The 9,997-nt window shown below is 40.2% G+C and overlaps 1 non-coding gene across 1 annotated transcript; it reads left to right on the top strand.

Moving 5' to 3' along the window:
- The first annotated feature begins 8,883 nt into the window (after nt 1–8,883).
- On the top strand, nt 8,884–8,994 carry LOC129648041 (U6 spliceosomal RNA). The gene has a single exon (XR_008712645.1). It is a non-coding gene; the product is annotated as a U6 spliceosomal RNA (small nuclear RNA).
- The last annotated feature ends 1,003 nt before the right edge of the window (nt 8,995–9,997 follow it).

Raw genomic sequence — 9,997 nt, 5'->3', positions numbered from 1 at the left:
GTTGGGCTATAGTCAGTAGGGTTGCAAAGAGTTGGACACAACTGAAGTGACTTAGAATGCAGGCACGCATCTATATTTAACCATTAAATCTCTTGTTTACTGTGGGTTAGAGCCAATATATTCCCTTATAAGGTGTTATACAGTAATGACGTTGACTTATCTCTGAATCCACACACCAAAAAGCTTAGTGTTCATCCCAGGTGCAGAATACAATGTTGTTTATGGGGACAAAATGGTACTGCAGAAAAACTTGGCATAAAGTTATAAGAAATAGTAAGAAATGGACTGAGAATAATAAGAATAGAGAAATCTAGCTAACATATTGATAGAGAAAAACTAATCTTTAGAAAAGTTATGAAGATTTCAAGAGATTACTTGGAAGATATGGAAAAAATTGGTAGTCAAAAATGGAGGATGAAACAAAAACTAGTGAGTAAAAAGAATAATGTGAATTTAATAGAAACCTTTAGCACCGCTTTTTATTAGCTGTCTGCTCTACTGTGTGCTCCTTGATTAACCTAAAAGAATTAACATACAACTTTCAAATACCTTTCTCAGAAAGAGAACAATTGTTTCCAGTGGTAAACACCCATTCTACTGTAGCTCAAAATCTATTCACTGCAAATCTTGAAACAATAACTTGTAGCATGAAAAAACAACCAGTATTCATTTTGTGACCGGGATTCAGCTTTGTTTAACATGTTCCATCCACCCAGTTCATTGCAGAGCAGTTCCCATGTATTGGCTATTTATTCTGAGCCTGGAGAAGAAAGCCCAGAGAGACACTGAAGGACCAGAAAATCAACATGCTTCCTTTTCCCCAGTTCAGTTAAGTTCAGTTCAGTCCAGTCACTCAGTCATGTCCGACACGTTGCGACCCCATGAATCACAGCATTTCAGGTCCCCCTAACCATCACCAACTCCCAGAGTTCACTCAAACTCACGTCCATCGAGTCGGTGATGCCATCCAGCCATCTCATCCTCTGTCGTCCCCTTCTCCTCCTGCTCCCAATCCCTCCCAGCATAAGAGTCTTTTCCAATGAGTCAACTCTTCGCATGAGGTGGCCAAAGTATTGGAGTTTCAGCTTTAGCATACTTTCTTCCAAAGAACACCCAGGGCTGATCTCCTTTAGAATGGACTGGTTGGATCTCCTTGCAGTCCAAGGGACTCTCAAGGGTCTTCTCCAACACCACAGTTCAAAAGCATCAATTCTTTGGCATTCAGCTTTCTCCACAGTCCAACTCTCACATCCATACATGACCACTGGAAACACCATAGTCTTGACTAGATGGACCTTTGTTGACAAAGTAATGTCTCTGCTCTTTAATATGCTGTGTATGTTGGTCATAACTTTCCTTCCAAGGGAGTAAGTGTCTTTTAATTTCATGGCTGCAGTCAACATCTGCAGTGATTTTGGAGCCCAAAAAAATAAAGTCTGACATTGTTTCAACTATTCCCCATCTATTTCCCATGAAATGATGAGACCAGATACCATGATTTTAGTTTTTGGAATGTTGAGCTTTAAACAACTTTTTCACTCTCTTCTTTCACTTTAGTGCTTTATGTTAGGTAGTATTATGGACTGAAAGTGTTTTCTTCAAACTCGAGTGTTAGGCCTTAGTACTGTGTTTTGGAAAGGGTTTGACTCTTTGGGACCCCATGGACTGCATCCCACGAGACTCCTCTCTCCATGGGATTTCTCAGGCAAGAATACTTGAGTGGCTTGCCGTTCCCTTTTCCAGGGAATCTTCCAGACCCAGGGATTTAACCCCAGTCTCTCACACTGTGGGCAGATTCTTTACCATCTGAGCCACCAGCAAAGCCCATTAAGGTTAAATGAGCTCTTAGGGTGGAACACTGATTCAATAGGTTTAGTTTCTTCATGAAGCAAAACACCAGAGAATTTTAGTGTCTCTGTGTCTTTTCCTCTATCTCTCTTCCCCACCCACCACCCTGTGTGAGGACGCACGGAGAAGCCAGCCTGGGAAGAAAGAGTTCTTGCCAGGACCTCACCATGCTGGCACCCTGATCTGAGACTTCTAGACCCCAGAATTGTGAGGAAATAAATTTCTATTGATTATTCCACTGAGTCTATTTTATTCTTCTATGGTATTCTTGGCTGACAAATACAGAATCATTTACTTTGGAAATTGACAAAAATAAATGAATGAAAGGAAATTGAAAGAGTTATTGCACTTCTTAGGAATCTTTGAGATTTCACAAAACTGATCCTCTCTTTGATTTCCACAAAGACGCCGACAGCTTCTTTGACCTAGAGACTGTGTTATTTGAAGTCTGGCTGATGCAGCCTTCTTGTTGAAAGGGCAGTATAGCCCAGTCACTTACACGAAGGTTCCATCTGGGAGCCTGGCGGGCTACAGTCCATGGGGTTGCAAAACTCAGACACGACTTAGCAACTAAACCACCACCACCACAGTACTTACAAAATCAGTGAACATTATCCAGGAAAGGCCAACAATGTCATGGGACACCTGGTGGCATTGAGAAACAGATCTGTAAGGGATGTCAGGGGGATGTCAAACATGTCAGGAAAGCAGGACGGGCATGAATTGCCTTGGCACAGAGCAGATTTGACATGACCAGCAGCAGCAGGAAGCAGGACCCTGTTTAAACAAAAACATGAGCCATTCTGAGATGATCTAGTCACCTGAGGTCATCAAATCCATCCTGTGGAGGGAAGCCGTTTTTTTTCCCTGTTGCTCTGAGCAGGAGTTGGTGCTGTAGTACCTGGGGTGGGGAAGAAGGAGCACCTTCTGTGTAAATTTAGATGGATGATGATATTTGCACAGATAGATAGTTGGAGAAGTAGCTTATTCCCTGAATTTTTGTATTGCTGTCAGAAGTACTTCTGTGCTGTGCAAACATTTGGAACTTAATTGTGAGCCAGAGTGTTTAGGCCATTTTTTAAAGACAGTTTAGTGTTGGGACTCTGCAGACTCTGGCAGGGAGGCCCTCAAGGAGTTTGTAATTTTTTCACTCTACATTGACTAATGCTTACATTTTAGACAATGAAGTAGCAAGAAAAGTCCAGTTGATCTGTGTGGTTTACCATCACACTGGGGTAAGAGTAAACATATGACTGATGGCTACTGTTGAGTAAAAAGAGAATACTAAGAGAAAAAGAATACTGTACCTTGGATCTGCTCACTCACCTTAGTAACCCCATGAATGTCTTTGATACTTTCCCAAAAGCCTTAAAACATTTTAAAATTTGTGTTTCACAGTAACCCTGTGAGATAACCATAATCTCTCTATGATCATCAAGTTATGTTAATGAAGATGCAATGACTTGGAGAGGGCAAGTGATTTTCCCCAGCTCCCATTATTAGCAGATGCAGGTGAATGGGCACCAGCACACTCATGTGTTCACTTCCTGATGTCACATCACACATGCCTGTGGCCCTCGGTCTGCATGTGTGTAACCAGGACCACATCAGGAGCTGTGATGACTCTGCTTAAAGAGAAAAATACTTTGTCTTTGGCTGCAAAACAGCAGTGACCCTGGAACATTGGTTACATCCATTTGTTCTGCTCTCTCTATAACACTCACTGTTAAAGCCTATTATACAGAGTGAAGTAAGCCAGAAAGAAAAACACCAATACAGTATACTAATGCATATATATGGAATTTAAAAAGATGGTAACAATAACCCTGTGTACAAGACAGCAAAAGAGACACTGATGTATAGAACAGTCTTTTGGACTCTGTGGGAGAGGGAGAGGGTGGGATGATTTGGGAAAATGGCATTGAAATACGTATAACATCATATATGGAACGAGTTGCCAGTCCAGGTTCGATGCATGATACTGGATGCTTGTGGCTGGTGCACTGGGACGACCCAGAGGGATGGTATGGGGAGGGAGGAGGGAGGAGGGTTCAGGATGGGGAACACATGTATACCTGTGGCGGATTCATTTCGATATTTGGCAAAACCAATACAATATTGTAAAGTTTAAAAATAAAATAAAATTAAAAAAAAATAAAGTCTTTGACAATTATCAGTGTGGGGGCCTGGTTCTTCTGGCTCTTCTTTCTTCTAGGCACCTTGACAGCCCTTCTACTTTTATGCATCTTCTCGTTACATTTGTTTCTTCGAGAAAATAGCAAATAAATCTCCAAATTGTAATATCAGAATATGACATTGTCAGCATCAACACAACATCATTGGCTCTGCGAACAAGGCCTGTCTTTTCCTGACTTTGACTTTTTGGTGACCAAATTTACCTGTCTGGTCTGGAGTACATCCTGACAACCCATGGAGCTTAGTTTTTGAACCGCCTCCAAACATCTCCTCTTTGATACTAGAACTAGACCTTCCTGCTTCCATGATGTATTGTAGTATTTCAGAAATTATTCCTGGCCCTACATTTGGCCAACAGAAGCATAAAATACTGACACTTGCAAGCATGATTTTAATATTACTTTTCCTGTCTATTCTTTGTAAGTAAGCAGATTTTAAGACTGAAGTGAGCAAGAATTGAGTTTGGACAAGAGAACTGATAAAATAGAGATTTTATCCTAGTGAATGAGATCTGAACATGATTCTTTTTCCAATTTGCCAGAAGACTGGTAATTTAATTAAGGATAAGATATCAGCATTTACTAGGTTTTCTCTGCTCTTAGTTAGTTTAAAGGGGCATGGTATCTAAGAATAAAATGGTTAATTAAAATTAAGTGATGGAAATACACTTTCTAACACCATAAACAAAAATAAATTAAAAATGGATTAAAGATCTAAACATAAGACCAGAAACTATAAAACTCCTAGAGGAGAACATAGGCAAAACACTCTCCAACATAAATCACAGCAGGATCCTCTATGACCCACCTCTCAGAATATTGGAAATAAAAGCAAAAATAAACAAATGGGACCTAATCAAAATTAAAAGTTTCTGCTTTTAATTTAATAAATGACCCAATCAAAAAATGGGCCAAAGAACTAAATAGGCATTTCTCCAAAGAAGACATACAGATGGCTAACAAACACATGAAAAGATGCTCAACATCACTCATTATCAGAGAAATGCAAATCAAAACCACTATGAGGTACCATTTCACACCAGTCAGAATGGCTGCGATCCAAAAGTCTACAAGTAATAAATGCTGGAGAGGGTGTGGAGAAAAGGGAACCCTCTTACACTGTTGGTGGGAATGCAAACTAGTACAGCCACTATGGAGAACAGTGTGGAGATTCCTTAAAAAACTGGAAATAGAACTGCCTTATGATCCAGCAATCCCACTGCTGGGCATACACACCGAGGAAACGAGAAGGGAAAGAGACACATGTACCCCAATGTTCATCGCAGCACTGTTTATAATAGCCAGGACATGGAAGCAACCTAGATGTCCATCAGCAGATGAATGGATAAGAAAGCAGTGGTACATATACACAATGGAGTATTATTCAGCCATTAAAAAGAATACATTTGAATCAGTTCTAATGAGGTGGATGAAACTGGAGACTGTTATACAGAGTGAAGTAAGCCAGAAAGAAAAACACCAATACAGTATACTAACGCATATATATGGAATTTAGAAAGATGGTAACGATAACCCTGTATACGAGACAGCAAAAGAGACACTGATGTATAGAACAGTCTTATGGACTCTGAGAGAGAGGGAGAAGGTGGGAAGATTTGGGAGAATGGCTTTGAAACATGTAAATGCATCTTCTCGTTACATTTGTTTCTTCGAGAAAATAGCAAATAAATCTCCAAATTGTAATATCAGAATATGACATTGTCAGCATCAACACAACATCATTGGCTCTGCGAACAAGGCCTGTCTTTTCCTGACTTTGACTTTTTGGTGACCAAATTTACCTGTCTGGTCTGGAGTACATCCTGACAACCCATGGAGCTTAGTTTTTGAACCGCCTCCAAACATCTCCTCTTTGATACTAGAACTAGACCTTCCTGCTTCCATGTATGAAACGAGTTGCCAGTCCAGGTTCGATGCACGATACTGGATGCTTGGGGCTGGTGCACTGGGACGACCCAGAGGGATGGAATGAGGAGGGAGGAAGGAGGAGGGTTCAGGATGTGCAACACATGTATACCTGTGGTGGATTCATTTTGATATTTGGCAAAACTAATACAATTATGTAAAGTTTAAAAATAAAATAAAATTTAAAATAAAATAAAATAAAAGCTTCTGCACACAAAGGAAACTATAAGCAAGGTGAAAAGACAGCCTTCAAAATGGGAGAAAATAATAGCAAATGAAGCAACTGACAAACAACTAATGTCAAAAATATACAAGCAACTCCTGCAGCTCAATTCCAGAAAAATAAACGACCCAATCAAAAAATGGGCCAAAGAACTAAACAGACATTTCTCCAAAGAAGACATACAGATGGCTAACAAACACATGAAAAGATGCTCAACATTACTCATTACCAGAGAAATGCAAATCAAATCCACAATGAGGTACCATTTCATTCCAGTCAGAGTGGCTAAAAGTCTACAAGCAGTAAATGCTGGAGAGTTTGTGGAGAAAAGGGAACCCTCTTACACTGTTGGTGGGAATGCAAACTTGTACAGCCACTATGGAGAACAGTGTGGAGATTCCCTAAAAAACTGGAAATAGAACTGCCTTATGATTCAGCAATCCCACTGCTGGGCATACACACTGAGGAAACCAGAAGGGAAAGAGACACGTGTACCCCAGTGTTCATCGCAGCACTGTTTGTAATAGCCAGGACATGGAAGCAACCTAGATGTCCATCAGCAGACGAATGGATAAGAAAGCTGCAGTACATATACACAATGGAATATTACTCAGCCATTGAAAACAATATATTTGAATCAGTTCTAATGAGGTGGATGAAACTGGAGCCTATTATACAGAGTGAAGTAAGCCAGAAAGAAAAACACCAATACAGTATACTAACACATATATATGGAATTTAGAAAGATGGTAACGATAATGCTGTACGCAAGACAGCAAGAGACACAGATGTATACAAAAGTCTTTTGGACTCTGTGGGAGAGGGTGAGGGTGGGATGATTTGGGATAATGGCATTGAAACATGTATAATATCATATGTGAAATGGATCGCCAGTCCAGGTTCAATGCATTATACAGGATGCTCGAGGCTGGTGTACTGGGATGACCTAGAGGGATGGGATGGGGAGGGAGGTGGGAGGGGGGTTCAGGATGGGGAACACGTGTACACCCGTGGTGGATTCATGTTGATGTATGGCAAAATCAATACAATATTGTAAAGGAATTAGCCTCCAATTAAAATAAATACATTTATATTAAAAAGTAAAAATCAATAGATTGATACAGGCCCCCCCCCAAAAAAAGGATGCAGGAAGGAAATGGTGACTCTATTAAGTGGTAAATATTAATAAATAGATACATATAAACAACAAAAAAAGATGTGTTACATATATACAGCAGAATATTACTCAGTCATTGAAAAGAGTGAAATAATGCCATTTGCAGCAACATAGATTGCTACATATGCTAGGTCCATAGATGGACCTAGAGAGTCATGCTGAGTAGATAAGTCAGACAGAGAAGGAGAAATATTATACAATATTCCTTACAGTTCAGTTCAGTTCAGTCACTCAGTCATGTCAACTCTTTGAGACCCCATGAATCGCAGCACGCCAGGCCTCCCTGTCCATCACCAACTCCCGGAGTTTACTCGGACCCACGTCCATCGAGTCAGTGATGCCATCCAGCCATCTCATCCTCTGTCGTCCCTTTCTCCTCCTGCCCCCAGTCCCTCCCAGCATCAGAGTCTTTTCCAATGAGTCAACTCTTTGCATGAGGTGGCCAAAGTACTGGAATTTCAGCTTTAGCATCAGTCCTTCTAAAGAACACCCAAGACTGAGCTCCTTTAGAATGGACATGTTGGATCTCTTTACAGTCCAAAGGACTCTCAAGAGTCTTCTCCAAGACCACAGTTTAAAAGCATCAATTCTTTGGCTCTCAGCTTTCTTACAGTCCTACTCTCACATCCATACATGACCACAGGAAAAACCATAGCCTTGACTAGACAGACCTTTGCTGGCAAAGTAATGTCTCTGTTTTTGAATATGCTATCTAGGTTGGTCATAACTTTCCTTCCAAGAAGTAAGCGTCTTTTAATTTCATGGCTGCAATCACCATCTGCAGTGATTTTGGAGCCCAAAAAAATAAAGTCTAACACTGTTTCCACTGTTTCCCCATCTATTTCCCATGAAGTGATGGGACCAGATGCCATGATCTTAGTTTTCTGAATGTTGATCTTTAAGCCACCTTTTTCACTCTTCTCTTACACTGCTACATTTAAAATGCATAACAACAAGGACCTATTGTATAGCATATGGAACTCTGTTCAATTATGTGGCAGCCTGGATGGGAGGGGAACTTGTGGGAGAATGGATACATATATGTGTATAGCTGAGTCTCTTCAACATTCACCTCAAGCTATCAAACTATTGTTAATCAGCTGTACCCCAATACAAAATAATAAGTTCAAAGTGTGGAGAGAAAGGACTGCAAAAAAATAAAATAAAATTGAAAAAAATAAAAGGAAAATAAAACAAGTGGTTTTCAAAAGGAAAACATATAAGTTGGAGAAATTTGGTACTATTACTCTCATCCACTAAAGAGCTTGTTGTGACAGGCAAGGAGGATAATAGCTTGTATAACATAGACGTATTTGTGTGCATATATTTCTCTGCATGTATACATGTGTTATGCATAAATATATGCTTAATTCCTTCATGGAACTTTGGACATTATAAAATTTGATTTTATAAGAGCCAGTAAAAATAGCAGAATACCTTAATTCCTAATGTACTTGGTCATTTATTGGTAGATGACTAACTATATGATTTTTTTTTCTGTTAAATTGTTATTCGTGTGTTTGCTTTGGTAGCTCATATATTAAATAATTGGAATAATACTGTGAAGATTAGCATGGCCTCTGCCCAAGGATGACGCACAAATTTGTGAAGCCTTCCATATATTTCTAAAACAGCTTCGAGGGGTGGGATGGGAAGGAAGGTGGGAAGGAGGTTCAATTTCTTTGGAAGGAATGATGCTAAAGCTGAAACTCCAGTACTTTGGCCACCTCATGCGAAGAGTTGATTCATTGGAAAAGACCCTGATGCTGGGAGGGATTGGGGGCAGGAGGAGAAGGGGATGACAGAGGATGAGATGGCTGGATGGCATCACTGACTAGATGGACGTGAGTCTGAGTGAACTCCGGGAGTTGGTGATGGACAGGGAGGCCTGGTGTGCTGCGATTCATGGGGTCGCAAAGAGTTGGACACGACTGAGGGACTGATCTGATCTGATCTGATCTGATGGCTGATTCATGCTGATGTTTGGCCGAAAGCAGTACAGTATTGTAAAGCAATTCCCCTTCAATTAAACATCAAGAAATTCAATTATTAAAACTGTTATTGGGGATCATATAACAGGTTCACATATCCGTTGTATGAGTAAAGAGGGTCTGACTAGACACTGATGGTGTCAATTATCATTGGTTAGTGATTCATTGACTTTATAGTTGAATGAGAAAAATAAACTCACAAACACTACTGTCTGTGATTCAGTGCCAGAGCAAGCTATAATCCTTGTCTGCCTTCGCTTTTAGGTGGTATAGTGCCCAAACTTTGAAACTGAGGCTGTTCCCGGAAGCACACAGTTGTGAGTCCTGCCCAGGGTTTTTGTTCCTGATGCTGGAGGCTTCTGTTAACTGGTCACTAAGACCAAAATTTTCTCTGCTGAGCATTCTCTGGGTCTATCACGTGCACATGTCTTTATATTTTGGTTTTCTAATTTGATTCTCTTATTCTTTTGATCAGACTACCAAGTCCCTTGATGATTTATTTTTCAGACCCTTTTGTGCTTTGATTTTTCTGATGCTCATTAGTGTATTTGCTTCCATGTCTACCTTTCTGAGTAGTTTTCAGCATCTACATAAACCCTACCCTATTCTCTTACTGTCTGAATGTTGGCATTTAGCA

The sequence above is a fragment of the Bubalus kerabau genome, chromosome 3 (genome assembly GCF_029407905.1).
Source record: "Bubalus kerabau isolate K-KA32 ecotype Philippines breed swamp buffalo chromosome 3, PCC_UOA_SB_1v2, whole genome shotgun sequence".
NCBI classification, from domain to species: Eukaryota; Metazoa; Chordata; class Mammalia; order Artiodactyla; family Bovidae; genus Bubalus; species Bubalus kerabau.
This window is presented reverse-complemented; position numbering and strand designations above follow the sequence as displayed.